At 49.9% G+C, this 27,576-nt stretch overlaps 1 protein-coding gene and 1 non-coding gene across 2 annotated transcripts in view; both read left to right on the forward strand.

Moving 5' to 3' along the window:
• The first annotated feature begins 12,205 nt into the window (after positions 1 to 12,205).
• Positions 12,206 to 27,576, forward strand: part of SEMA4B (semaphorin 4B) — a 93,708-nt gene continuing 78,337 nt past the window's right edge. The window contains exon 1 of the mRNA XM_074400013.1: positions 12,206 to 13,288. The gene's annotated coding sequence lies outside the window, so the exon portion shown is untranslated. The remainder of the gene's footprint in view (positions 13,289 to 27,576) is intronic.
• On the forward strand, positions 17,524 to 17,640 carry LOC120368265 (U5 spliceosomal RNA). The gene has a single exon (XR_005582451.1). It is a non-coding gene; the product is annotated as a U5 spliceosomal RNA (small nuclear RNA).

A 27,576-nucleotide genomic window follows, 5' to 3' on the forward strand; every position in this document is an offset into this window, starting at 1 on the left:
GATAGCCAATCAATAGTTTATGTTATTTTAATGTAAATTCTTGGTAGGCAATTTAGGGACTGCTTCCCCTCTTTTCCTTTAAAAGCCCAGCCGGGCGCGGTGGCTCAAGCCTGTAATCCCAGCACTTTGGGAGGCTGAGGCGGGTGGATCACGAGGTCAAGAGATCGAGACCATCCAGGTCAACATGGTGAAACCCCGTCTCTACTAAAATACAAAAAATTAGCTGGGCATGGTGGCACGTGCCTGTAATCCCAGCTACTTAGGAGGCTGAGGCAGGAGAATTGCCTGAACCCAGGAGGCGGAGGTTGCGGTGAGCCGAGATTGCGCCATTGCACTCCAGCCTGGGTAACAAGAGCGAAACTCTGTCTCAAAAAAAAAAAAAAAAAAAAGCCCATCTGTACTGCCGATTGGAGCATGGATTCAGGACAACTTGAATCTGTGTTCCCAGGTTGCATTCCTCAGCTTGGCCCAAATAAACCAAATCAACCCACTATTTGTACAAATTTTCCCTCTTTCTTTCTTTTCGGCCAACATATCTTTATTTTTCTATTTTTTATTCTTTATTTTTGAGATGGCATCTTGCTCTGTTGCCGAGGCTGGAATGGAGTACAGTGGCATGATCTCGGCTCACTGCAACCTTCACCTCCCAGGTTCAAGCAATTCTTCTGTCGCAGCCTCCCAAGTAGCTGGGATTACAGGCATTCGCCACCACGCCCGGCTAATTTTTGTATTTTTAGTAGAGATGGGTTTTCACCATGTTGGCCAGGCTGGTCTCAAACCTCTGACCTCAGGTGATCTGCCTGCCTTGGCCTCCTAAAGTGCTGGGATTACAGGTGTGAGCCACCGCGCTCAGCCAACATGTGTATGATTTCTGTGTCCTATGTAATAAATCTTTTCCTATCCCAAGATTGTGAAACTATTCCTCTATAGTATCTATTAGAAGATTTTTGCCTTTTTATTTTTATTTGTATTTATTTATTTATTTATTTTTTGAGACGAAGTTTCGCTCTTGTTACCCAGGCTGGAGTGCAATGGCGCGATCTCGGCTCACTGCAACCTCCGCCTCCCGGGTTCAGGCAATTCTCCTGCCTCAGCCTCCTGAGTAGCTGGGATTACAGGCATGCACCACCACGCCCAGCTATTTTTTTTTGTATTCTTAGTAGAGACGGGGTTTCACCATGTTGACTAGGATGGTCTCGATCTCTTGACCTCGTGATCCACCCGCCTCGGCCTCCCAAAGTGCTGGGATTACAGGCTTGAGCCACCGCGCCCGGCGATTTTTGCCTTTTTAAAAACTCCTATAGTATCTTCCTGAAGTACAGAAGCTTTATGCTTTTTTAAATCTTTCACAGTGGAGCAGGAGAGGTGGCTCACATTTGCGATCCCAGCACTTTGGAAGGCCAAGGTGGGTGCGATCCCAGCACCTTGGGAGGCCAAGGTGGAGGCCAAGGACTAGTGAGATTTGAACATATAAGGCAGCTCACTTGGATATTGGCCTGGGAGACCCAAAAACCTGCAGTGGAACTCAGGCCCTGTTTATCTGGGGCAGATGGCTAATACTGAAACTCACGAGAAATGACTAAGAACAAACTTTGAGACCACTTACGAGGTCAGGAGTTCAAGACCAGCCTGACCAACATGGTGAAACTCTGTCTTTACTAAAATACAGAACAAGTAGCCAGGCACGGTGGCACATGCCTGTAGTCCTAGCTACTCAGGAGGCTGAGGCAGGAGAATTGCTTGAACCTGAGAATCGGAGGTTGCAGTGAGCCGAGATGGCACCACTGTACTCAAGCCTGGACGACAGAGTGAGACTCTGTCTCAAAAAAAAAAAAAAAAAAAAAAAAGAATTGATAAAATAGTTATTTTTTCGCCTTCAATTGTTACTTAGTACTTTAGGGCATTTTTCTCTTCTACAAGATATTTTTACATTGTAAATTGGCAGATTACCATTGTATATGCTTACGTGTTACATGTTATGGGCCATTGCTGGTAATTACAGCACTTTGGGAGGCCAATGTAGGAGGATTGCTTGAGTTTGGAGTTTAAGACCAGCCTGGGCAATATAGTGAAACTCCCATCTCTTAAAAAAGAAACAAAGGCAGGGCATAGTTGCTCAAGCCTGTAATCCCAGCACTTTGGGAGGCCTAGGCGGGCAGATCATTTGAGGTCAGGAGTTCAAAACCAGCCTGGCCAACATGATAGAACCCCTCGTCTCAAAAGAAAGACAGAAAGGGGAGAGAAAGGGGAGAAGGGAGAGAGGGGGGAGTGGGGGGGGAGAGAGAGAGAGAGAGAGAGAGAGAAGGAAAGAAAGAAAAAGAAAGAAGAAAGAAGGAAGAAAGAAAAGAAAGGAAAAGAAAAAACGAACCACTGGGCGCAGTGGCTCATGTCTATAATCCCGGCACTTTGAGAGGCTGAGGCTTGTGGATCACTTGAGGTCAGGAGTTCTAGATCAGCCTGGCTAACAAGGTGAAACCCCGTCTCTACTAAAAATGCAAAAATTAGCTGGGTGTGGTGGCATGCACCTGTAGTCCCAGCTACTCAGTAGGCTGAAGCAGGAGAATTGCTTGAACCCGGGAGGCGGAGGTTGCAGTGAGCCGAGATTGGGCCACTGCACTCCAGCCTGGTGCCTGGTGACAGAGTGAGACTCTGTCTCAAAAAAAAAAAAAAAAAAGTCTCCTAAAGACCTAGGTTAGGCCATATTTTGTGAGTCCACAGTTTTATTGTCTGTGACTAAGAACAATAAAACCACACTGAAAGGATGCCCTGTGGTGGTTGTAAACTGAAGTCAGGGTTGGCGGCATGAAGGGGTGGCAACTGAATCACTTAATTAAATTCCCTTATCAGATGATCAGATTATTCTTTATCTGTAGGGCTTGTGGTTCCCTGAGGTCTCCAAGTTGTCCTAGCTGGTTGCCTTGGGAGAGTTTCCAGACTTCTCTGTGGTTCACTTTTTCATCTGTAAAATGGGTAGAGCAGCAGCTTTGTACCAACGTGATGGTAATGTGATGCTGGTTAAAAAATACTCAGCTAGCCAGACACGGTGGCTCATGCCTGTAATCCCAACATTTTTGGGAGGCTAAGACAGGTGGATCACTTGAGCTCAGGAGTTCAAGACTAGCTTGGCCAACATGGTGAACCCCTTCTCTACTAAAAATACAAAAATTAGCCGGGCATGGTGCCATGTACCTGTAATTCCAGCTAATAGGGAGGCTGAGGCAGGAGAATCGTTTGAACTTGGTGGTGGGAGGTTGCAGTGAGCCGAGATCACACCACTGCACTCTAGCCTGGGTGGCAGAGTATGACTGTGTCTCTCAAAAAAAAAAAAAAAAAAAGCCTGGTGGCTCACACCTGTAATCCAAGCACTTTGGAGGCCAAGGTGGGCGGATCACCTAAGGTTGGGAGTTCAAGACCAGCATGACCAACATGGTGAAACCCCGTCTTTAAAAAAAAAAAAAAACACTCAGCTGAAGGTGGACACAACATGTGATAAGTGATGAATAATGGCCAACTATCATTCTCATCTCTGGCCGGGTTAGGACTAGTGAGATTTGAACATATAAGGCAGCTCACTTGGATATTGGCCTGGGAGACCCAAAAACCTGCAGTGGAACTCAGGCCCTGTTTATCTGGGGCAGATGGCTAATACTGAAACTCACGAGAAATGACTAAGAACAAACTTCCTAGAAATCAGTTTGTCTGGTCCGGGTACAGTGGCTTATGCCTGTTATCCCAGCACTTTGGGAGGCCAAGGCTGGCAGATCACCTGAGGTCAGAAGTTCAAGACTAGCCTGGCCAGCATGGCAAAACCCCATCTCTATTAAAAATACAAAAATTAGCTAGGCATGATGGTGCGCACCTGTAATCCCAGCTACTCGGGAGGCTAAGGTGAGGTGGAGGTTGCAGTGAGCCGAGATGGCACCACTGCCCTCCAGCCTGGGTGACAGCGAGATGCTGTCTTGGGAGAAGGAAAAAAAAAAAAGAAATCAGTTTGTCCAGTGAGGCAGTGGTAAATGTTTAACAACCAGCTCCAGTGGTGTGTGTGTGTGTGTGTGTGTGTGTGTGTGTGTGTATGCTGACTTGTAACATTTACTGATTTCTGTGTAAATACTTCCACTATGACCGATTTGAAACTACCAACACGGCATCACTGAACAGAGTTGTATATTTCCACCATATAGATGCAACAGACATAAATATCCTCAAATGCATAAATACTAGTAAAATAATTAGAAAGTGATGAGTTTGAGCCTTTTAATGTAATTTCATCATAAGTTTATATAACTTAGCTTTTAATAATGACTGTGTGTAAGAAGCAGCTGGCAAAATTCCTGAAAACTTAACAAGTGGCTCTCAGGAGCCTGTGCAAGCTGGCTGTAGACACCACGCCCGCCGCCACCGGTCCAGCTTTGGAGCCTGTGGAGCGTAGCCCAGGACCTGGCAGCTGTACAGTGCTAAGGGCAGCTCCAATAGACTTCCTAAGGACTCAGACTCCTTCCTCTGACAATTGTGTTCCCTCCCCGAGGACACAGCCCCAGAGGTGACCTTTTCCTTGCCAGGCTTCAAGTTGTTTAACATTCTCATCCACTGGCACCTCCCACACTGCAGGGCGGCTATTTCAGGAATGGGCGTCCTGGCCAGCCACTTGCCGAATGTATCCCGTCAGGTGCCCACAAGGTCATCCAGATGGCTAGAAAGAGAGCAGCAGCCTTCAGACGGGGCTGCCTCTCCTAGGCTCACAGCCCCATGACATCTGCATTCTCCAGTTAGGAATGCCCTTGACAAACAGACCCCAGAAGTCCACTACCCGTGTATATTTCCAAAACCTGAATCCAAACTGCCATTTCTTAGTTTAATCTCGCATCGGCCCATTGCTTCTTTACCCCTGCAAGTGACAACAGAGACAGACATAAATCATGTGGGCAACTCCACGCGCTGGGTGCTTGCTCTGGAATTATCCTCCTTGATCCTCATAACAACCCTATGAAGTAGGTACTATTCTTAGCCCAGTTCTGTGGATGAGAAGTCCAGGCCTTGAGGAGGTAAGTTAACTTGCCCATAGTCATACAGCAGGACTGTCTGGGGAACCCAAGTGGTTTTTTGCTTTTTTTTACAGATGGAGTTTCACCATTATAGCCAGGCTGGTCTTGAACTCCTGACCTCAGGTGATCCACCCACCTCGGCCTCCCAAAGTGCTAGGATTACCGGCGTGAGCCACTGCGCCCGGCCTGTTTGTTTTTTTAAGATGGAGTTTTGCTCTTGTCGCCCAGACTGGAGTGCAGTGGCGCGATCTCCACCCACTGCAACCTCTGCCTCCCAAATTCAAACAGTTCTCCTGCCTCAGCCTCCCAAGTAGCTGGGATTACAGGCATCTGCTACCACACCCAGCTAATCTTTTTTTTTCTGTCACCCAGGGCTGGAGTGCAGTGACAAGATCTTGGCTCACTGCAACTCCGCCTCCCAAGTTCAAGCAGTTCTCCTGCCTCAGCCTCCTAAATAGCTGGGATTACAGGTGCGTGTCACCATGCCCAGCTAATTTTGTATGTTTAGTAGAAACAGGATTTCACCATGTTGGCCAGGCTAGCCTTGAACTTCCAACCTCAGATGATCCACCCACCTCAGCCTCCCAAAGTGCTGGGATTATAGGCATGAGCGACCTCGCCTGGCTTTTTGTTGTTACTCTGTAGATTTGCAGATGAGATGGATTTCTCATCCACAGATCTGGGCTAAGAATAGTACCTACTTCATAGGGTTGTTATGAGAATTAAGAAGGATAATTCCAGAACAAGCACCCAGCGCATGGAGTTGCCAACATCATCATCATCATCATCATTATTATTATTATTATTATTATTATTATTTGAGACGGAGTTTCACTCTTGTTACCCAGGCTGGAGTGCAATGGCGTGATCTTGGCTCACTGCAACCTCCACCTACTGGGTTCAGGCAATTCTCCTGCCTCAGCCTCCTGAGTAGCTGGGATTACAGGCACGTGCCACCATGCCCAGCTAATTTTTTGTATTTTTAATAGAGACGGGGTTTCACCATGTTGACCAGGATGGTCTCGATCTCTTGACCTTGTGATCCACCCGCTTCAGCCTCCCAAAGTGCTGGGATTACAGGCTTGAGCCACTGCGCCCGGCCTCATTATTTTTTTTAAGACGGAGTTTCTGTCTTGTTGCCCAGGCTGGAGTGCAGTGGCAGGATCTAAGCTCACAGCAACCTCCACCTCCTGGGTTCAAGTGTTTCTCCTGACTCAGCCTCCTAAATGGCTGGGATTACAGGCACAAGCCACCACACCCAGCTATTTTTTTGGTATTTTTAATAGAGATGGGGTTTCACCATGTTGGCCAGGCTGTTCTCAAACTCCTGACCTTGGGTGATCTGCCCGCCTTGGCCTCCAAAAGTGTTGGGATTACAGGCATGAGCCACCTCGCCTGGCCCATCAGTGCTTTTTCTTCCTCTCTCCACTGCCTCCCTTTACACGGTGTCCTTGGTTCGTATGTTATCATTTTGCATATTCCACATGTTGCTTACTACTAAACATTCTCAGTACAGAGGCAGTAATAGAAGCCATGAGTCTGACAAGTTTGCTTGAGGAGAGAGTGTGCTATGAGTGAGGCGGCCTGGTTGACAAGACCCTGGAGGACACGGGGACCTAAGAGCCTGGGAGGCAGAGGTTGCAGTGAGCCAAGATCCCACCATTGCACTCCAGCCTGGGCAACAGAGTGAGACTCCATCTCAGCAACAAACAAAAACTCCCTTTCACACGTACATCTATCCTGTTCTGTCTCTCTAGAGAACCCTCACTAATCCACTCACTTAATATCACTTAACATGCATAATAACGCCCCATGCAGAATAAGGAAGTTAATCATTTTGCCCGGAGCAGAGCAGGACTTCCAGTTCCAGCCCAGTTCCCATTCCAGTTCCATAGCCACTGCATCTAGCCTGGGCAACATAGGGAGACTCTGCCTCTAAAAAAAAATTTTTTTTAATGAAAAAAAAAAAAAAAAAAGGCTGGGCACGGTGGCTCACAACTGTCATCCCAGCACTTTGGAAGGCTGAGGTGAGAGGATTGCTTGAGCCCAGGAGTTCAAGACCACCCTGGGCAACATGGCAAAAACCCATCTGTACAAAAGATAAAAATTAGCTGAGTGTGGTGGTGTACACCTGTAATACCAGCTACTTAGGAGGCTGAGGTGGGAGAATCACGTGAGCCCAGGGAGGTCAAGGCTGCAGTGAGCAGTGATTGCACCACTGCACTCCAGCTTGGGTGACAGAGTGAGACCTGTCTCAAAAAAAAAAAAAGTGGGGGGGCGGGCATGAGGATGTCTCTGGATTTCTTTCTTACTTTTCTTGTGAATGGAGCTTTATCACCCTCACCGTGATGGTTAATATTAAGTGTCAACTTAACTGGATTGAAGGATGCAAAGTATTGTTTCCGGGTGTATCTGTGAGGATGCTGCCAGAGGAGATGAACATTTGAGTCAGTGGACCGAGAGACGAAGACTCACCCTTCATCTGGGTGGGCGCCTTCCAGTCGGCTGCCAGGGCAGTGAGAATAAAGCAGGTGGAAGATGGTGGAAGGAGATGAGGTGCTGAGTCTTCCAGCCTTCATCTTTCTCCTGTGTTCCCTACTTCCTGCCTTCAAACATCATGGGGTTCTTCAGCCTTTGGATTCCTGGACTTACATTCTTGGACAACACAGTGGTTTGTCAGGGGCTCTCTGGCCTTCGGCCACAGACTGAAGGCTATGCTGTCGGCTTCCCTACTTTTGCAGTTTTGGGGGCTGAGCCACTAATGGCTTCCTTGCTCCTCAGCTTGCAGACAGCCTATCATGGGACTTCACCCAGTGATTGTCTGAGTCAGTTCTCCTTGATAAACTCACTTTTTGCTGGGCTCGGTGGCTCACACCTGTAATCCCAGCACTTTGGGAGGTGGGTGGATCGCCTGAGGTCAGGAGTTCAAGACCAGCCTGGCCAACATGGTGAAAGCCTGTCTCTACAAAAATAGAAAACGTTTCCAGGTGTAATGGCAGGCACCTATAGTCCTAGCTACTTGGGAGGCTGAGGCAGGAATCACTTGAACCTGAGAGGCGGAGGTTGCAGTGAGCCGAGATCCTGCCATTGCATTCCATCCTGGGCAACAGAGTGAGACTCCATCTCAGAAACAGACAAAAAGCTCCCTTTCACACATACATCTATCCTGTTCTGTCCCTCTAGAGAACCCTCACTAACCCACTCACTTTCGTAAGATCACTTAACATGCATAATAATGCCCCATGCAGAATAAGGAAGTTAGTCGTTTTGCCTGGAACAGAGCAGGACTTCCAGTTCCAGCTCAGTGATTATAAAATTTTCTCACAGGATGTGCCACAAGATCTCCTGAGGCTTCCCCTCATTTGATCAAACAGAAAATACATTTTTAGAATTGGCCTCCCTGTAGTCAACATTAGATGGAATTTATTGCACGCATTGGTCCTTTTCCCTTGAACAAGATTTGCCTGTTCAGTAATTTAGATCCGAGTTTCATTAGAAAGGAAACAGGTTGGGCCGGGCGCGGTGGCTCAAGCCTGCAATCCCAGCACTTTGGGAGGCCGAGGCGAGTGGATCACGAGGTCAAGCGATCGAGACCATCCTGGTCAACATGGTGAAACCCCGTCTCTACTAAAAATACAAAAAAATTAGCTGGGCATGGTGGCGCATGCCTGTAATCCCAGCTACTCAGGAGGCTGAGGCAGGAGAATTGCCTGAACCTAGGAGGCAGAGGCTGCAGTGAGCCGAGATCGAGCCATTGCACTCCAGCCTGGGTAACAAGAGCGAAACTCAGTCTCAAAAAAAAAAAAAAAAAAAAAGGAAACAGGTTTCGGTTCTGATCAGTCGTGGTTGCCTAGAAGCCCACCTGAAAAGAGTTCCGTGATCTCTAGTCAGGCTTGCCAAGGGCCAGGCAGTGGGAGAGTTAGGGCCTGTTTGCTAAACACCGTGGAGTCAGCCCTCGGTGTCTGTCATCTACTAGTCAGGCCTGCCAAGGGCCAGGCAGTGGGAGAGTCAAGGCCTGTGTGCGAAACATCATGCAGTGCGCCCTGAGCATTTGTGATCCACTAGTAAGGCCTACCGAGGGCCAGACAGTTGGGAGAGTTAGGACCTGTGTGCGAAACATCCTGCAGTGGGCCCTCAGCATCTGTGATCTACTAGTCGGACTGCCAAAGGCCAGGCAGTTGGGAGAGTTAGGGCCTGTGTGGGAAACACTGTGCCGTGCGCCCTCAGGATCTGTGATCCACTAGTCAGGCCTGCCAAGGGCCAGGCAGTGAGTTAACGCCTGTGTGCTAAACACTCTGCTGCGGGCCCTCAGCATCTGTGATCCACTAGTCAGGCCTGCCGAGAGCCAGGCAGTTGGGAGAGTTAGGGCATGTGTGCGAAACACCCTGTGGGCCCTCAGTATCTGTGATCCACTAGTCAGGCCTGCCAAGGGCTAGGCCGTGAGAGAGTTAAGGCCTGTGCGCTAAACACCCTGCGGTGAACCCTGAGCATCTGTGATCCACTAGTCAGGCCTGCCAAGGGCCAGGCAATTGGGAGAGTTAGGGCCTGTGTACGAAACACACTGCCGCATGCCCTCAGCATCTGTGATCTACTAGTCAGGCCTGCCAAGTGCCAGGCAATTGGGAGAGTTAGGGCCTGTGTGCGAAACACCCTGCCGTGTGTACTCAGCATCTGCGATCTACTAGTCAGGCCTGCCAAGTGCCAGACAATTGGGAGAGTTAGGGCCTGTGTGCGAAACACTCTACCGTGTGTCCTCAGCATCTGTGATCCACTAGTCAGGCCTGCCAAGTGCCAGGCAGTTGGGAGAGTTAGGGCCTGTGTGCTAAACACCCTGCCGTGGGCCCTCAGTATCTGTGATCACTAGTCAGGTCTTCCGAGGGCCAGGCAGTGAGTTAACGCCTGTGGGCTAAACACCCTGCTGTGGGCCCTCAGCATCTGTGATCCACTTGTCAGGCCTGCCGAGAGCCAGGCAGTTGGGAGAGTTAGGGCCTGTGTGCGAAACACCCTGCCGAGGGCCTTCAGTATCTGTGATCCACTAGTCAGGCCTGCTAAGGGCCAGGCAGTGAGAGTTAGGGCCTGTGTGCGAAACACTCTGCCGTGGGCCCTCAGCATCTGTGATCCACTAGTCGGGCCTGCCAAGGGCCAGGCAGAGAGTTGAGGCCTGTGGGCTAAACACCCTGCCGTGTGTCCTCAGCATCTGTGATCCACTAGTCAGGCCTGCCAAGCGCCAGGCAGTTGGGAGAGTTAGGGCCTGTGTGCGAAACACCCTGCCGTGGGCCCTCAGTCTCTGTGATCCACTAGTCAGGTCTTCCGAGGGCAAGGCAGAGTTAACGCCTGCGTGCTAAACACCCTGTTGTGGGCCCTCAGCATCTGTGATCCACTTGTCAGGCCTGCCGAGAGCCATGCAGTTGAGAGAGTTAGGGCCTGTGTGCGAAACACCCTGCCGTGTGTCCTCAGCATCTGTGATCCACTAGTCAGGCCTGCCAAGTGCCAGGCAGTTGGGAGAGTTAGGGTATGTGTGCTAAACACCCTGCCGTGGGCCCTCAGTATCTGTGATCCACTAGTCAGGCCTGCCAAGGGCCAGGCAGTGAAGAGAGTTAAGGCCTGTGGGCTAAACACCCTGCTGTGGGCCCTCAGCATCTGTGGGGGTTTGGTTCCAGGATCTTCCTTGGGTGCCCAAATTTATACATGCTCAAGTCCCTGATATCAATTTCTCCCATATACTTTGAATTTCTAGACTTTACTCATAATACCTAATAAATCTAAATGCTATGTAAATAGTTGTTATGCTTTATTGTTCGGGAGGTAATGACAAGGAAAAAGTACATGTTCAGTACAGGCACAATGTTTTTTCCAGTTTTTCCAATTTTTTTTTCTGGAGACAGGGTCTCACTCTGTCACCTAGCCTGGCGTGCAGTGGCACCAGCAATAGTTCACTGCAGCCTTGAACTTTTGAGCTTCAGCACTTCTCCTACCTCAGCCTCCCAAGTTGTTGGGACTACAGGAATGCACCACTAATGCCTGGCTTTTTTTTTTTTTTTTTTTTTTTTTTTGGGTAGAGATGGGGTCTTGCTATGTTGCCCAAGTCGGTCTCCAACTCCAGCCTCAAGTTATCCTCCTGCCTTGGCTTTCCGAAGTGCTAGGATTGCAGGCATGAGCCACTGGGCTCGACCAGAAGTCCTTTTTTTTTTTTTTTTAAATGGGGTTTCACCATATTGTTCAGGCTGGTCTCAAACTCCTGACCTTAGGTGATCCGCCCACCTCAGTCTCCCAAAGTGCTGGGATCACAGGCATGGGCTACCGCGCATGGCTAGAAGTTCTTTTTAAGAAAGTAATACAGCTGGGCACGGCAGCTCACGCCTGTGATCCCAGCACTTTCGGAGACTGAGGTGGGTGCATCACAAGGTCAAGAGTTCGAGACCCGCCGGGTGCAGTGGCTCATGCCTGTAATCCCAGCACTTTGGGAGGCAGAGGCGGGTGGATCACAAGGTGAAGAGATCGAGACCAACCTGGTCAACATGGTGAAACCCCGTCTCTACTAAAAATACAAAAAAATTAGCTGGGCATGGTGGCGTGTGCCTGTAATCCCAGCTACTCAGGAGGCTGAGGCAGGAGAATTGCCTGAACCCAGGAGGTGGGGGTTGCGGTGAGCCGAGATCGCGCCATTGCACTCCAGCCTGGGTAACAAGAGCGAAACTCCGTCTAAAAAAAAAAAAAAAAATTAAAAAAATAAAACTCTTGAAGACAACATAGGGGGAACGTTCATGACACTGGAGTTAGTGATTTCTTGGATATGACACTAAAAGCACAGGCAACAAAAGCAAAAATAGGCAACTGGGATTACATCACCAAAACCGTATCAGTGCAGACACGGGACTCCATCAAAACGTGTAATTCCTGTGCATTAAAGGATACAATCAACAGAGAGAAAAAGCAACCTACACAATGGAAGAAAAATTTGCAAATTATATATCTGATTAAAAAAATTAATATCCAGGCCGGGCGTGGTGGCTCAAGCCTGTAATCCCAGCACTTTGGGAGGCCGAGGCGGGTGGATCACGAGGTCAAGAGATCGAGACCAACCTGGTCAACATGGTGAAACCCCGTCTCTACTAAAAATACAAAAAATCAGCTGGGCATGGTGGCGCGTGCCTGTAATCCCAGCTACTCAGGAGGCTGAGACAGGAGAATTGCCTGAACCCAGGAGGTGGAGGTTGCGGTGAGCCGAGATCGCGCCATTGCACTCCAGCCTGGGTAACAAGAGCGAAACTCCGTCTCAAAGAAAAAAAAAAAAAAAATTAATATCCAGAGCATAGAAGGAACTCCCCCAACTCAACAACAACAAAAATGGCCAATTTAAAAACAAAGGCAGCTGGGAGCAGTGGCTCACACCTGTAATCCCCGCACTTTGGGAGGCTGAGGCAGGTGGATTACTTGAGCTCAGGAGTTTGAGACCAGCCTGGCCAACATGGAGAAACCCCATCTTTACTAAAAATACACACACACACACACACAAATAGCCTGGTGCGGTGATGTGCACTGTAATCCCAGCTATAGGTGGCTAAGGCAGGAGAATCGCTTGCACCTGGCAGGTGGAGGTTTCACTGAGCCAAGATCGTGCCATTGCACTGCAGCCTGGGCGACAAGAGTAAAACTCCTTATCAAAAAAAAAAAAAAAAATCCCTTTGGTGTCTCTGGCACTGAATTCTCACCTCTCCCAGGCTCTGACTTTGCTATTTTGTTTTCTCCCCGCTCCTCCAGTCTCTTCTCTTTTGGGGTCCCTCGTCCCTCACCTCCCCCCCCACCGCCTCCCCCGCCTCGCCGTTGAATCCGCGTTCTCTGTAAAGCCGTTTGATTCCTGTGTTTAAGCACCGCCCTTCACCCACGCCCTTAGCACCTCCCCTTCCTCAACAAAAGTGGCTGATCAAGATAGTTTCCTAAACAAAAACCGTCTCACTCTACTAAATGCACTGAAAACTTACCATCTGGTGTCTATATTGGCCTTCTGAGCAACTGATTAGTCTGAGTCCACAGCTGAGACCCGGATCTCCTCTCCACCAACTGCCAGGCTGAGGACAGACCCAGGGCCCCAGGGGTGAATTTGTCAGGGCAGAGGCCTCTGTGGCAGCCTCTTGGCAGTCTGCCAGTAGCCCCTTCTGGCAGCTTCCCATCTCCCCAGCATCACAGATCCAGCCTCAGGAGTGTGGGGCCGAAGGAGAAAACCTGAGAGTGACCACCGCACCCAGGTGGGTGGACTCTGGGGGACACAGAGGTGCTCAGGCCCAGAGCTGGTGGGAGAGGGGAGGTGATGAGAGACGGGGCACCCAGAAAGTCCCACCTGCATTCACTGGGAAATTCACTGGGAGCTGGGCAGCCCTGGAGAGGCGCTGGGAGTTGGGAGCATAAGAGGAAATACCTGGGGCTCTCACTGCCAGTGAATAGGACAAGCTGGGAAGGAAACAGTGTTTTCCAGATTGCCAAGTCCAAGGCAAGAGACGGTACCGAGAGAAGCCTTTAAAACTGCCATTCAAGGCCAGGCACGGTGGCTCTCACCTGTAATCCCAATACTTTGGGAAGCTGAGGCGGGAGGATTGTTTGAGCTCGGGAGTTTGCGAACAGCCTGGGCAGCCTTAACAAGACCCCACCTCTAAACATATAAAACAAATTAGCAGGGCACGGTGGCGTATGCCTGTAGTCAGAGCTATTCAAAAGGCCCAGGTGAGACAAGTGCGTGAGCCCAGTACATCTAGGCTGCAGGGAGCTGACATCACACCACAGCACTCATTCAGCCTGGATGACAAAGTAAAACCGTGCCTCAAAAAAAGAAAAAGCAAACAAAACAGACCAGGTGTGGTGGCTCCTGCCCATATTCCCAGCACTTTGGGAGTTCGAGGCAGGCAGATTGCCTGAGCTCAGTAATCTGAGACCAGCCTGGACAACATGGTGAAACCCTGTCTCTACTAAAAATACAAAAGATTAGGCCGGGCGCGGTGGCTCAAGCCTGTAATCCCAGCACTTTGGGAGGCCGAGGCGGGTGGATCACGAGGTCGAGAGATCGAGACCATCCTGGTCAACATGGTGAAACCCCGTCTCTACTAAAAATACAAAAAATTAGCTGGGCACGGTGGTGCGTGCCTGTAATCCCAGCTACTCAGGAGGCTGAGGCGGGAGAATTGCCTGAAACCAGGAGGCGGAGGTTGCGGTGAGCCGAGATTGTGCCATTGCACTCCAGCCTGGGTAACAAGAGCGAAACTCCGTCTCAAAAAAAAAAAAAATGCAAAAGATTAGCCAGACATGGTGGCGCACACCTGTAATCCCAGCTACTCAGGAGGCTAAGGCACAAGAACTGCTTGAACCCAGGAGGCGGAGGCTGCAGTGAGCCAAGATGGTGCCGCTGCTCTCCAGCCTGGGCAGCAGAGTGAAACTCCATCTTGAAAAACAAATAATATATTTTATTTAACCCAATCTAATCAATAATTTGTGAGTTATTTTACTTTTTTTTTTTTTTAAGGACAGGGTCTCACTCTGTTGCCTAGGCTGGAGTACAGTACAGTGGTGTGATCACAGCGGTGTGATCACAGCTCACTACAGCCTCCAGCTCCCCTGAGCTCAGGGGATCCTTCCACCTCAGCCTTCCAGGTATCTGGGACTGCAGGCATGTGCCACCACACCTGGCTAATTTTTTTTTTTTTTTTTTTTTTTGTATTTATAGGCACATAGCACCACGCCCTGATAACATTTTGTACTTATATAAAGATGGGGTTTCATGATGTTGCCCAAGCTAGTCTCAAACTGCAGGGCTCAAGCGATCCTCCCACCTCAGCTTCTCATAGGGCTGGGATTACAGGTGTGAGCCACTGTGCCTGGCCTCCTGCCTCAGCCTCCCAAACTGTTGGGATTACAGGTGTGAGCCACTGTGCTTGGCCTCCCACCTCAGCCTCCCAAGGTGCGGGGTTTACAGGCTTGAGCACCACCACCAAGCAGGGCACATCTCATTTTAGACAAGCCACATTCTTTTTCTTTGTTTTGAGATGGAGTCTCGTACCGTTGCTGGAGTGCCGGGCACTATCACTGCAGCCTCCGCCTCCCATTCAGCCCGGAGTAGCTGGGATAGATAAGCCCCGTTTCAGACGCTCAGCAGGCACTGCGGCTGACAGCCACCCTATTGGATGTGGCAGTCTGAGCGCTTTATGTGCGTCAGTCCTCACAGTCATGCTTTTGTCATCCTCATTTGATAGATGAGAAAATTTAAACAGAAAGTGCTTCAGTGCTTTGCCCATTGCCATCCAGAAAGGAAATGGCTGAGCTGGAATCTGAGCCACCAAGGTCAGCCAACTGAGGGTCCACAGTCCGGTGTCCTAACAACTGTGCTATGCTGTCGGCTTCACAAATCTCATCTCCTGTAGGACATTCTAAAAAAGCTGCTTGCAGCCCAGAGGCTCATGCCTGTGATCCCAGCCCTGTGGGAGGCCAAGGACGGTGGATCATGAGGTCAGGAGTTCAAGACCAGCCCGGCCAAGGTTGTGAAACTCCGTCTCTACTAAAAATACAAAAATTAGCCAGGCACAGTGGAGGGCACCTGTAATCCCAACTACCTGGGACACTGAGGCATGAGAATCGCTTGAACCCAGGAGGTGGAGGCTGCAGTGAGCCAAGCCTAGGTGACAGCAAGACCCTGTCTCAATTTAAAACAAAAAAATGCTGCTTGCAGCTGGGCGCAGTGACTCACACCTGTAATCCCAGCACTTTGGGAGGCTGAGGCAGGCAGATCACTTGAGGTCAGGAGTTCAAGACCAACCTGGCCAACATTATGAAACCCCATCTCTACTAAAAATACAAAAAAAAAAAAAAAAAAAAATTAGCCAGACGTGCTGGCCCATGCCTATAATCCCAGCTACTTGGGAGGCTAAGGCAGAAGAATCACTTGAACTGGGGAGGTGGAGGTTGCGATGAGCTGAGATCCTGCCACTGCACTCCAGCCTGGGGACAGAACGAGCCTCTGTCTCAAAAAAAAAAAAAAAAAAAAAAAAAAAAAGCCGGGCGTGGTGGCTCACGCCTGTAATCCAAGCACTTTGGAGGCCAAGGCGGGTGGATCACCTGAGGTTGGGAGTTCAAGACCAGTCTGACCAACATGGTGGAACCCCGTATTTTTTAAAAAAAAAAAAAGGCCAGCCACAGTGGGTCACACCTGTAATCCCAGCACTTTGGGAGGCCAAGGTGGGTGGATCATGAAGTCAGGAGTTCGAGACCAGCCTCCAGACCAACATGGTGAAACCCCTTCTCTAAACAAACAAACAAAAACACACGGATAACCCAATGTATAAGCAAGAGCTTTTACTTCTCTGCTACTTCCAGTCTGGTGTTGAGAGAGTGTAGGAGTGACCCAGTGAACTCCCCATGCGTACTACATTGTCACTAAATACCAGAGTCCCTGAATTTGGGGACATAAAACCCTGGAGCTTCCTCATACATGATGACAATTTCATTTTCTTATCATATTGGCCAGTTTCATCTACATCGAAACATGCTTCCCCCTATCTTTTCTGTTCTCGGATAAGCTTCAGCGCAGGGGAAACGTTTCTGGGGCCGCAGGTTCTGTTGGCTGCCTCTGCAATGAGAAGATTATGCAAAACAGATGTTGTGTCCCCATTTCGTCTCTCCTGTCAGGAAAGCTGTGTTCAGAGCCACACGGCGCCTGCAGCCGTCTGCTCTGCGGGAGTGTGTGTCTGAAGGCTCCTGGCTTTCTCTTTGCTGACATCTGACTGTCTGTACCTTCCAGTCTCATCTTACCTCCCGCTCAGTAAACAGTTTCTGCACGGGCAGGAGCCAGGTCGAACAGTTCCATAAACTGCTTTTCTATAGTTCTACCTAGAGCAGAGGTTTGAGATTAGGGTGCCTGCGTGTTGGCTCTAGGAGGACACAAACCTCCTGAATTCATGTGCAAAATCTATGTGTGTGTGTGTCTTTCTGGGGAGTGGTCACTTATATTCATTGGATTTCCGAGGGGGTCTGGAAGCCATGGCAAGGTCAGACAACACCTGGCTATATGATGGGCCCCGAAAGGTGACCGAATGGAACGTCCTGCCTTCTGCTCTGTGGAATATTCTTCTGGCCAAGAGCCACCGCTTCCCTGACCCTGGCCTTTCTCTTTCCCACTGTCACTAACAGGGACACGGGCTTTCCACCCGGCACCATTCCTCACTGAGAGCTGCTCTTAGGGCTCCCTGAGCCTGTTGCTGTGACTGCGTAGTGGCAGCTTGCAGAAGAGACGCCCACTCTTTGCTTTGTGAGATCCTCTGCTTGATCCCTGACCCACAGGCTGAGGCTTAAATTCTAGTTACACAAAACCGAGTGGTGGTGGCTCACTCCTATAATCTCAGCGCTTTGGGAGGCTGAGCGAGGCATGGGGTCATGAGGTCAGGAGTTCAAGACCAGCCTGGCCAATATGGAGAAACCCTGTTTCTGCTAATAATACAAAAAAATGCTCTGGTTTCTCTTTAAAACGAATAAATATTTTGCCCTTTAATAAAGATTTCCGTGGAGAGGAACAATTATGAGTTTATAACCTGATGTTTTGAGGTTCTGCTTAGGCAGGGCTCATTATAAATAATAATAATAATAATACAAAAAAATTAGGCAGAGGGGGAGGGTGGGCAGAAAAAAAAATTAGCCGGGCATGGTGGCGCATGCCTATAATCTCAGCTACTTGGGAGGCTGAGGCAGGAGAATTGCTGGAACCCAGGAGGTGGAGGTTGCAGTGAGCTAAGATCATGATAACTGCTGACTGCACCCTCAGCCTCCTGGGTTCAAGGGATCCTCCCACTTCACCCTCCTGAGTAGCTGAGACTACAGGCACCATCATACCTGGCTAACTTTTAAATTGTCCCACTGTGTGTCCAGGCTGGTCTTGAACACCTGGACTCAATCCTCCCACGTCAGCCTCCAAAAGCACAGGGATTACAGGCATGCACCCTCATGCCTGGCTACTTTTTTTGTATTTTGGTAGAGACAGGGTCTTGCCACGTTGCCCAGGCCTCGAACTCCTAACCTCAAGCGATCCTCCTGCCTTGCCTCCCCAGAGCGCTGGGATTACAGGCGTGAACTACCCCTACCTGGCCCTAGTTGTTCTGTTCAGAAGCCAGATTATGGAATCTAAATGGGTCATCCAGTGGCTAGCCAAATCCAAACAGGTACAAGTCCAAAAACTGAGATAATCGCTGACAGCAGAATCTCTCCCGGAGAATCGGCCGTGAGCCATTTCAGAGGCCGTGGGTGGGCAACTGCCTAGGGTTGTATTCAGTCCTCATGGCCATGGGACGGGGCTGTATCCTGAGTGTTTAAAAGTCCCAATGGATGGCCGGGCACAGTGGCTCATGCCTGTAATCCCAGCACTTTGGGAGGCCGAGGCAGGCAAACCACATGAGGTCAGGAGTTTGAGACCAGCCTGACCAATATGGTGAAACCCTGCCTCTACTAAAAATAAAAAAAAAATTAACTGGGTGTGGTGGTGCATGCCTGTAATCCCAGCTATTTGCGAGGCTGAGACATTGCTAGGACCCAGGAAGTGGAAGTTGCAGTGAGCTGAGGTTATGCCACTGCACTCCAGCCTGGGTGACAGAGCGAGAGTCCGTCTGAAAAAAAAAAAAAAAAAAAAAAAACAAAAAAAAAAAACCTCCTGATGGAATCCAGACGCAGAGATGAATGATTCTAAGGAGCTAGAACCTGGCATGGTAACGTGGCTGCCTTGGGCTTTCTTGACCTGATGTCTTTGGCTATTTGCTCAATCTGATTGTCTTTAATTGCGTTTCTTAGTCATTGAACAGCTTTGTAGGTCCTTTGAGTATTTCCAAATTGTGTGGCAATTGCGCTTTTCACTATAAATGAATCAACTGGCCTTCTGTGTGTGTTTTGAAAAATTACAATCTCTCATATGCAACGTTCCTCACTAATGACCTTCCTGGCCTGAGAGGTGGTTAAAAACAGTTGCCTCCTGCCCCCAAGCTACACGGCTTCAGGTATTGCATTTCATAATCCGTGGCCTCTATACGGAACCTCGTGACTGGGACAAGCGTTAAGGGCAGTCATGGTCAGAGTGGAGCGCTGTCACCTGCAGTGGGCAGCCCCATCGCTGAGTAGGGCCTGCAGCCATGCCTCAGGTGTTCTCCGCAGAGTGAGTGGTAGCCCTGGCTTCATGAGCTGGGGACCTCGTGGCTCTGGGGACTCAAAGGACTTGGTTTCTCCCTTGGAAGACAGAGGCAGGGGTAGACCAGGGCATAAGCAGTGCTGCTAGTGAGCTGTGCTCTGATGCTCCCTGGTACAGTCTGAAGCCTGCTAGGAGCTGAAAGAGGTGTGCAGGTGGGCCAGCTATCCCGAGCAGTGGCTTCTATTTGTGGCAGCCAAACAGTGGAGTAAGGTGGAGAGGACTGTGGAATCTTCGCAAGGCAAACCAGTGAGAGTACGTGCCAGGCGGGCCAAGGTGCCTTGGGGGACGTAACGGTTGTATCTCCAGAGATGAGTAGATGCTGGCTTCCTATTTAACATCAATCCAGCCCCCCGAAAGGTCTCCATCAGTGAGCCTGGCCTTCTTCCAGACTCCCCTCTAACCACATTTCCAGTAAGCACCCTGCCATCAGCCTTCCTCCCACGCCGATTCCCGGCTCTCAGAACGAGTATTTTTCATTGACACTCTACTGCTGTTTTGTTACTGTTTGCAACTTGTGTTATATGTGTATGTTGTGTCTAAAGTGGAAACAGGCCCCTGAGATCAGAATCTAGTTTTCTTGAATCCTCCTCCCCCTCCTCCACAACCACAAATAACTGGCACTGAACACAGGGCTTTGTGTAACGCCGACAAAATGCTTGTAAATGAGTTTATGTCCCAGACACTCAGAAGTATGTTTCCACTGTAAACAAACACTGTAGAGGCGAAAGGCTTTGTTTCCAAGGCTCAGGAACATGTAGAGAGAAGCCCTCTACCTTTGCATTCATTCAGACTGCCCTCATAAGCTCTTAGAATAAGTTGGGGGAAAAGCAGAAGGCTCTTGTATTACCCCTCATACAACAAGAAAAAAGAAAAGAAAAAGCAGAAGGCATGTTCAGCAACCTCACAGAACATATTTAGCTGGGAAGATTCTTCATGGAGCTGGCAAATAATTAAAACAATTTTCCGACATCCCATCCTCCTGACTTCACAGTTTAGCGTTAAAAGAAATTAAGCCAGGTGAAGTGGCTCACACCTGTAATCCCAGCACTTTGGGAGGCTGAGGCAGGTGTATCTCCTGATGTCAGGAGTTCAAGACCAGCCTGGCCAACATGGTAAAACCTCATGGAGAGCAGTTTAACAGACTAAAAATTTAAAAAAATTCGCTGGGCATCGAGGTGGGTGCCTATAGTCCCAGATATTCAGGAGGCTGAGGCAGAAGAATTGCTTGAACCCGGGAGACAGGGGTTGCAGTGAGCCAAGACTGTGCCCACTGCACTCCAGTCTGGGTGACAGAGCAAAACTCCATCTCAAGAAAGAAAGGGAAGGAAGGAAAAGGAAAAGGAAAGGAAGAAATTAGGGGCTGGGCATGGTGGCTCATGCCTGTAATCCCAGCACTTTGGGAGGCCAAGGCGGGAGAAACACTGGAGGTCAAGAGTTTGAGACCAGCCTGGCCAACATGGTAAAACCCCGCCTCTACTGAAAATGCAATAATTAGCCGGGTGTGGTGTGCATGCCTGTAGTCCTAGCTACTCAGGAAACTGAGGCAGGAGAATTGCTTAAATTCGGGAGGTGGAGGTTGCAGTGAGCTGAGATTGTGCCACTGCACTCCAGCCTGGGCAACAAGAGCCAAACTGTCTCAAAAAATAAATTAATTAAAAGAAATTAGAGTCAGAAACGTTTGCTTTGGTTTTGGAAAATCCAAAACAGCTTTTTCAAAAATTCTTTGCTATGAGATTCTTTGAGCTGTCAACCTGTATAACCGAAATTATTGATATTCTTGGCTTTTCAGAAAGGTATTTTCTTTAAATAAGAAAGGCAAAGGTGCTGGACGGCTCCCGGCCACAAGGGGGCGTAGTCTCCCTAGTCCTGGACTAAGGAGCCCGGGCCGTGTTCAGCCTCAGCCTCGCGGAGCTGGGAGGAGTCGCCTCGTAGCCCGGGTCCAGGAGTTCCCAGGAGACTCCAGACCTCTCTGTGCCAGCAGCTCCCCGCCGCGGAGTGTATGTCTGCGGTGCAGAAAGCCACGAGGGCTCCAGGCTGAAGAGGAGGTCATGTTTAAATTACAGACTGAGCAGAAGTGCTGTGCTGGCAGCTTTGCCCAGGAGCCAGCTGGGCGGGTGGCGTCTGGGGCATGACCTTGGGTGGCTGTGATGCTGGTTAGGGTGCTGGGCGGAGCCTGGCTGGCGAGGCTGGATAGCATGGGCGTGGCAGCCACAACACACAGATGGGGCCACGCAGAGCCTGTGGGAGCCTCTCTGTCTGGCCAGCTGCTCCCAGCCCTGCCGGCATTGGGACTGTATGGGGTGGTCAAGGCAAAGACCGTGCTTTTCAGCAAGATCGTCCGCATCTGGTTTCGATCTCCCTCCCTCCCTCCCTCCGCATTACCTTTTCCAAAAGGACCTCTTCTCCAGCCCAGCTGAATGACCTGCTCTTCCCGAAAACGACTTAAGCTTTGCTTCATTAAGTCATTTTTGCACTTAATCCCGCACTTACTGAGTGTGTATGGTAGCCAGGCACTGTGGAGATACAAGACCTTGTCTGTGACTTCTTGTATCTTTTGTTGTTGTTTAAACAGTCTTGCTCTGTCTCCCGGGCTGGGGGGCAGTGGCGCGATCTCCACTCACTGCAACCTCCGAGTCTCTGGTTCTCCTGCCTCAGCCTCTCAAGTAGCTGAAACTACAGGTACAGACCACCATGCCAGGCTGATTTTTGTATTTTTCGGTAGAGACAGGGTTTCACTGTGTTGGCCACGTGGGTTTTGAACTCCTGACCTCGAGTGATCCAAGTTGGCCTTTCAAAGTGCTGGGATTACAGGTGTGAACCACCAGAGCCCGTACATCGACACCACAATTTTATGCCTTCAAATCTTTATTCATGCTTTTCTATTTGTGGAAAATCCTCCTCGTCCCTCTCTGACTGGCCAGATTTTAGTATCTTTCAGTGATCTCCTCAAGCCTCCCCAACTGTGGGACGCTCCCTCAGATTACTCCAAAGTGAAAACAGGGACCAGGTCCTTCTCATTCACTGTTATGTCCTGAGTGACTAACAGGTGCCTGGTACAAGCAGGTACTCAAAAATACTGACAATGAATGAGGCGGTCTTGTCCATCTCTGACTTCACAGCCCTCTTGCCCAAGACATTCATTTCCCGTCCTGCCCGTGACATTTCTCCTACTGAACTTTATGACTACGTTTGTTACTACTCAGTGCTGAGTGGTTGGGGTAGGCAGGGTTCTGGATTTGCCAGGAACAGGAAGGAATTTACTGGTTCATTGAATCACACCCTGCGATGGACAGCCGGAACCACAGGGACCTGGGAGTGCAGCATCAGGACACTCTGCCCCTCCACTGGCTTCTCCCATTGATGTCTTCATCCCCTACTACAGCAGAAAGCCTTCGCCACCCAGAAAATGGGCTGTCAGCCAATCAGGAATCACATCCCACCAGCTTAGCAATCCAGGAAGAATAGAATTTTCCCCTCCAATTACTTTTTTTTCTTTTTGAGACAAGTCTTCCCCTGCTGCCCAGGTTGGAGTGCAGTGGCATGATTATAGCCCACTGCAGCCTCAACCTCTGAGGCTCAAGTGATTCTTCTACCTCAGCCTCCCAAGTAGCTGGAACTATAGGTGTGTGCCACCATGCCTGGCTAATTTTTTTATTTAGGGATGGAGGTGTCACTATGTTGGTCAGGCTGGTCTCGAACTCCTGAGCTCAGGCAATCTGCCCACCTTGGCCTCCCAAAGTGTTGGGATTATAGGTGTGAGCCACCACATCTGGCCTATTTTATTTATTGTTTGTTTTTTGGGTTTGTTTGTTTGTTTGTTTTGAGTCAGAGTCTCACTCTGCCACCCAGACTGGAGTACAGTCACACAGTCTTGGCTCACTGCAATCTCCACCTTGGGTTCAAGCAATTCTCCACCTCAGACTTCTGAGTAGCTGAGATTACAGGCATGCACCATCATACCTGGCTAATTTTTATATTTTTAGTAGAGACGGGGTTTTGCCATGTTGGCCAGAGCTCTCAAACTCCAGACCTCAGGTGATCCACCCACCCCTGCCTCCCAAAGTGCTGGGATTACAGGCGTGAGCCACAACGCTGGCCCTTCCCTAGACTTTACCTGAGCCTACGACAATCTATCTTGTCCTCTTGTCACCGCTGCTTCCCGGGGTGGGGGGGTCATTTGTCCCGTCTGAGGGTGTGGAAATAGAATCCTGGTAGCCATGTTATGACCTGAGCTGTCACTTCTAGTTTTACTTCTGAGAAAATCTTCTGGGTTTAACTGTGTGAGTAATGTTGGCTTTTGTCTCAAATGGAAAGTAACTCTAAGACTGGTTTTTCTTTATCTCTTTTATTTTTTGAGACAGAGTCTCGCTCTGTCACCCAGGCTGGAGTGCAGCAGCACGGTCTCGGCTCAGTGCAACCTCCGCTGCCCGGGGTTCAAGCAATTCCCCTGCCTCAGCCTCCCGAGTAGCTGGGACTACAGGCAAGTGCCACAAGCCCAGTTAATTTTTTATATTTTTAGTGGAGTTGGGGTTTCACCATGTTGGCCAGGATGGTCTGGATCTTCTGACCTTGTGATCCGCTGGCCTCGGCCTCCCAAAGTGCTGGGATTACAGGTGTGAACCACTGTGCCCAGGCTAAGACCGGTTTTTCTATTTGTGTTTCTTTGTTTATTTTGATAGAAAGCAAAGAGGGCAATATTAACGGCATCTTCCTTCGATGGTTTCAGGAGCACGAACTGTTCCTCTCCAAAGAGCTGCAGGCTTTCAACAGTCTTATTAGGTAGTATTCTTTTTTTTTTTATTTTTTATTTTTTGAGACGGAGTTTCGCTCTTGTTACCCAGGCTGGAGTGCAATGGCGCGATCTCGGCTCACCGCAACCTCCGCCTCCTGGGTTCAGGCAATTCTCCTGCCTCAGCCTCCTGAGTAGCTGGGATTACAGGCACGCGCCACCATGCCCAGCTAATTTTTTGTATTTTTAGTAGAGACGGGGTTTCACCATGTTGACCAGGATGGTCTCGATCTCTGGACCTCGTGATCCACCCGCCTCGGCCTCCCAAAGTGCTGGGATTACAGGCTTGAGCCACCGCGCCCGGCCTGGGTAGTATTCTTATCCCTGTTTACTGGAGGAAACTGACACACAGTGGTAGTAACAAGCCCAAGGTCACAGAACTCTGGTGGGAGGGGGTTACAAAGACAAGACCTGTGGATCCAGAGGCTTTGCTTATATCCAGTCATTCAATTCCCACTGCAGTCTTCGGAGGTCATATCAGATGACAGGCTCTGCGAAGCTGACACGTCTTGCCCAAGGTCACAGAGGCAAACAGGGCTGGGGCTTGCTCATTCCAAAGCCCACAGTGTTTTCACTTCAGGTCACCTTACCTCTCTGTTTGTACTTCCTGGCCTGTTAAATGGGATAACAACAGTACACGCCCCGGGTTTGTTGTGGGAATAACACACCTGGCCATAGTGAGCTCTGTAAGTGGACGCTATTGTTATTTTATCACAAGGCCTCCTCCCTCAGATCAGGAGCTGGCCACTCCCTGTTGCAGGAGAACCAGATCCCGTGGGAGCCCCTTCCCGGCCCAGGTGCTCCTGAGGCCCAGCACAGGTGCTGGGAAAATTTGCAACGGGAGTAAAGGGAACAAAGGCTCCAGGTGCCATCAATGCTTGGTCTGGCTGGAGGCCAGCTTCCTGCTGGATCAGACTGCTCTTGGCTGTCTCGGTTCACGGAGCTGACCCCTCCTCCCTGTCCCTGCCAACTGAGGGCTGAGGGCTAAGCCTTGTGACACCAGACAGGGCCTAGCATGGACAGTGCACTTCCTTTCTGGAACCCCGTGCTGGGATCTCACTGGCTGAAACAGGAAACCTTGGGGAGCTGAGAAGGGCCCGTTCGGGGTCCTCCTGCCACCATGTGACCTCAGTGAACCCCCTCCCACCCTCTCCTGGAGGGGTACTCTTGGGTGTAGAGGCTGCACCTGGGATGTGAGACCTGGGCTTGAATGCCACCCCAGGATGGAGCCGTGAAGTGAACTTAGGCAAGCTCGCCCTCTGTCGTAACTTTCTGCCAGGAAGGTTCAGGAGGGGCTGGGCGCGGTGGCTCACGCCTGTAATCCTAACACTTTGGGAGGCTGAGGTGGTGGATCACCTGAGGTCAGGAGTTCATGACCAGCCTGGTCATCATGGTGAAACCCCATCTTTAAAAAAAAAAAAGGCCGGGCGCGGTGCCTCACGCCTGTAATCCCAGCACTTTGGGAGGCCGAGGCGGGTGGATCACGAGGTCGACAGATCGAGACCATCCTGGTCAACATGGTGAAACCCCCTCTCTACTAAAAATACAAAAAACTAGCTGGGCGTGGTGGCGCATGCCTGTAATCCCAGCTACTCAGGAGGCTGAGGCAGGAGAAGTGCCTGAGCCCAGGAGGCGGAGGTTGCGGTGAGCCAAGATCGCGCCATTGCACTCCAGCCTGGGTAACAAGAGCGAAACTCCGTCTCAAAAAAAAAAAAAAAAAGGAAGGTTCATGAGGCTGTGCTGGTTTGTGCATAAAGCCCTTGCAAGCCCTTAAAATTCACCGCTGCCCCCAACACGGTCTATAAGAGACAGAACTTTTTTTTTTTTTAAATGAAGTCTCACTGTCACCCAGGCTGGAGTGCAGTGGCATGACCTCGGCTCATTGCAACCTCCGCTTCCCGGGTTCAAGAGATTCTCCTGCCTCATCATCCCTAGTAGCAGGAATTACAGGTGCATGCCACCACACCTGGCTAATTTTTGTATTTTTAGTAGAGACAGGGTTTCACTATGTTGGTCAGGCTGATCTTGAACTCCTGACCTGGTGATCCACCTGCCTGGGCCTCCCAAAGTGCTGGGATTATAGGCGTCAGCCACTGCACCCAGCCCTGTGTCCCTTCTTATTGTCTACCTCCCTCCACCAGAAGCTAAGCTCTGTGAAGACAGGGAACCTGTCTGTCCTTTCTCCCTGTATCACTCCAGAAGTGCCAGAGCAGTGCCTGGCACCGTAGGCACTCACGGACTCTCTGTAGACTTCCCATCCCGGAAGACCCACCTTGAAGTAGGGTCTGGGCCGCCTGTGCCCATCATTTCTCTGTGCCCTGCAGCAGTGGCCTGGCACTGCCATGAGGCAGCATTGTGGGTGAGAAACACTATCTCCTTCCAAAACACTTTCACATGTGGGGCCCGTTTTCACCTCCCAGTAACTCTGTGAGACAGGTACGGCAGGGTCATAAACTCTGTTTCACAGACGAGAAAATCAGCGTGCCCAGAGGCTTCAGGAACATGCCTAAGGCCATATGCCTCACTGGGGCAGAACCAGGAAGAGAACTGTGAGTCTCAGGAAGCTCCAGGACCTCAAGCCAGACACAGAATGCCAAAGATGCACACGTTCTCAGTGAGGCCATGTTGTCCATGGACACGTGTTTACAGTTACTGCACGAGCGGGTACTACTCTGATCTGATGAGACTTACCTTTAGGTCTCTCCCAGGGAAACTAAAATTCTTGCCTTCTTCCTGGACTGAGAAATCAAAGTCTCTGACCTATTCTGCCACAGAATCCCAGCGATGCCTCTATATAGTACCTAGCACATAGTACTTCCTATTCTACACAGTACATAGTACTTCACACCCAGTTTCATATATATTCAACTGCAGATGAGGTTCAGAGAGGTGAGGGGACTGGCTGGCCCATGTAGGAAAATGGCAAAGGGAAGTTTAGAACTCAGCTGGTCTGGCGCCAAGCACATGTTCCTCCCATCAGACTCACATGCATGTGAACTCCCAGTTGCATGGAGGATGGAGTTCTTCACAGCTAAATTGTTAAAACCATAACGCCATCTTTAGACGCCTTTATTAAGCTCATTAAAAGCTTGTCTGGGCCAGGCATGGTGGCTCATGCCTGTAACCCATCACTTTGGGAGTCCAGGCAGGTGGATCACCTGAGGTTAGGAGTTCAAGACAAGCCTGGCCAACAGGCTGAAACCCCATCTCCACTAAAAATACAAAAATTAGCCAGGTGTGGTGGCACGTGCCTGTAATCCCAGCTACTCGGGAGGCTGAGGCAAGAGAATCACTTGAACCCAGGAGGTGGATGTTGCAGTGAGCTAAGATCACACCATCGCACTCCAGCCTGGGTGACAGAGTAAGAGTCCATCTCAATTAAAAAAAAAAAAAAAAAAAAAAGCCAGGCGCAGTGGCTCAAGCCTGTAATCCCAGCACTTTGGGAGGCCAAGGCGGGTGGATCACGAGGTCAAGAGATCGAGACCATCTTGGTCAACATGGTGAAACCCCGTCTCTACTAAAAATACAAAAAATTAGCTGGG

The sequence above is a fragment of the Saimiri boliviensis genome, chromosome 5 (genome assembly GCF_048565385.1).
Source record: "Saimiri boliviensis isolate mSaiBol1 chromosome 5, mSaiBol1.pri, whole genome shotgun sequence".
Classification (NCBI taxonomy): Eukaryota; Metazoa; Chordata; class Mammalia; order Primates; family Cebidae; genus Saimiri; species Saimiri boliviensis.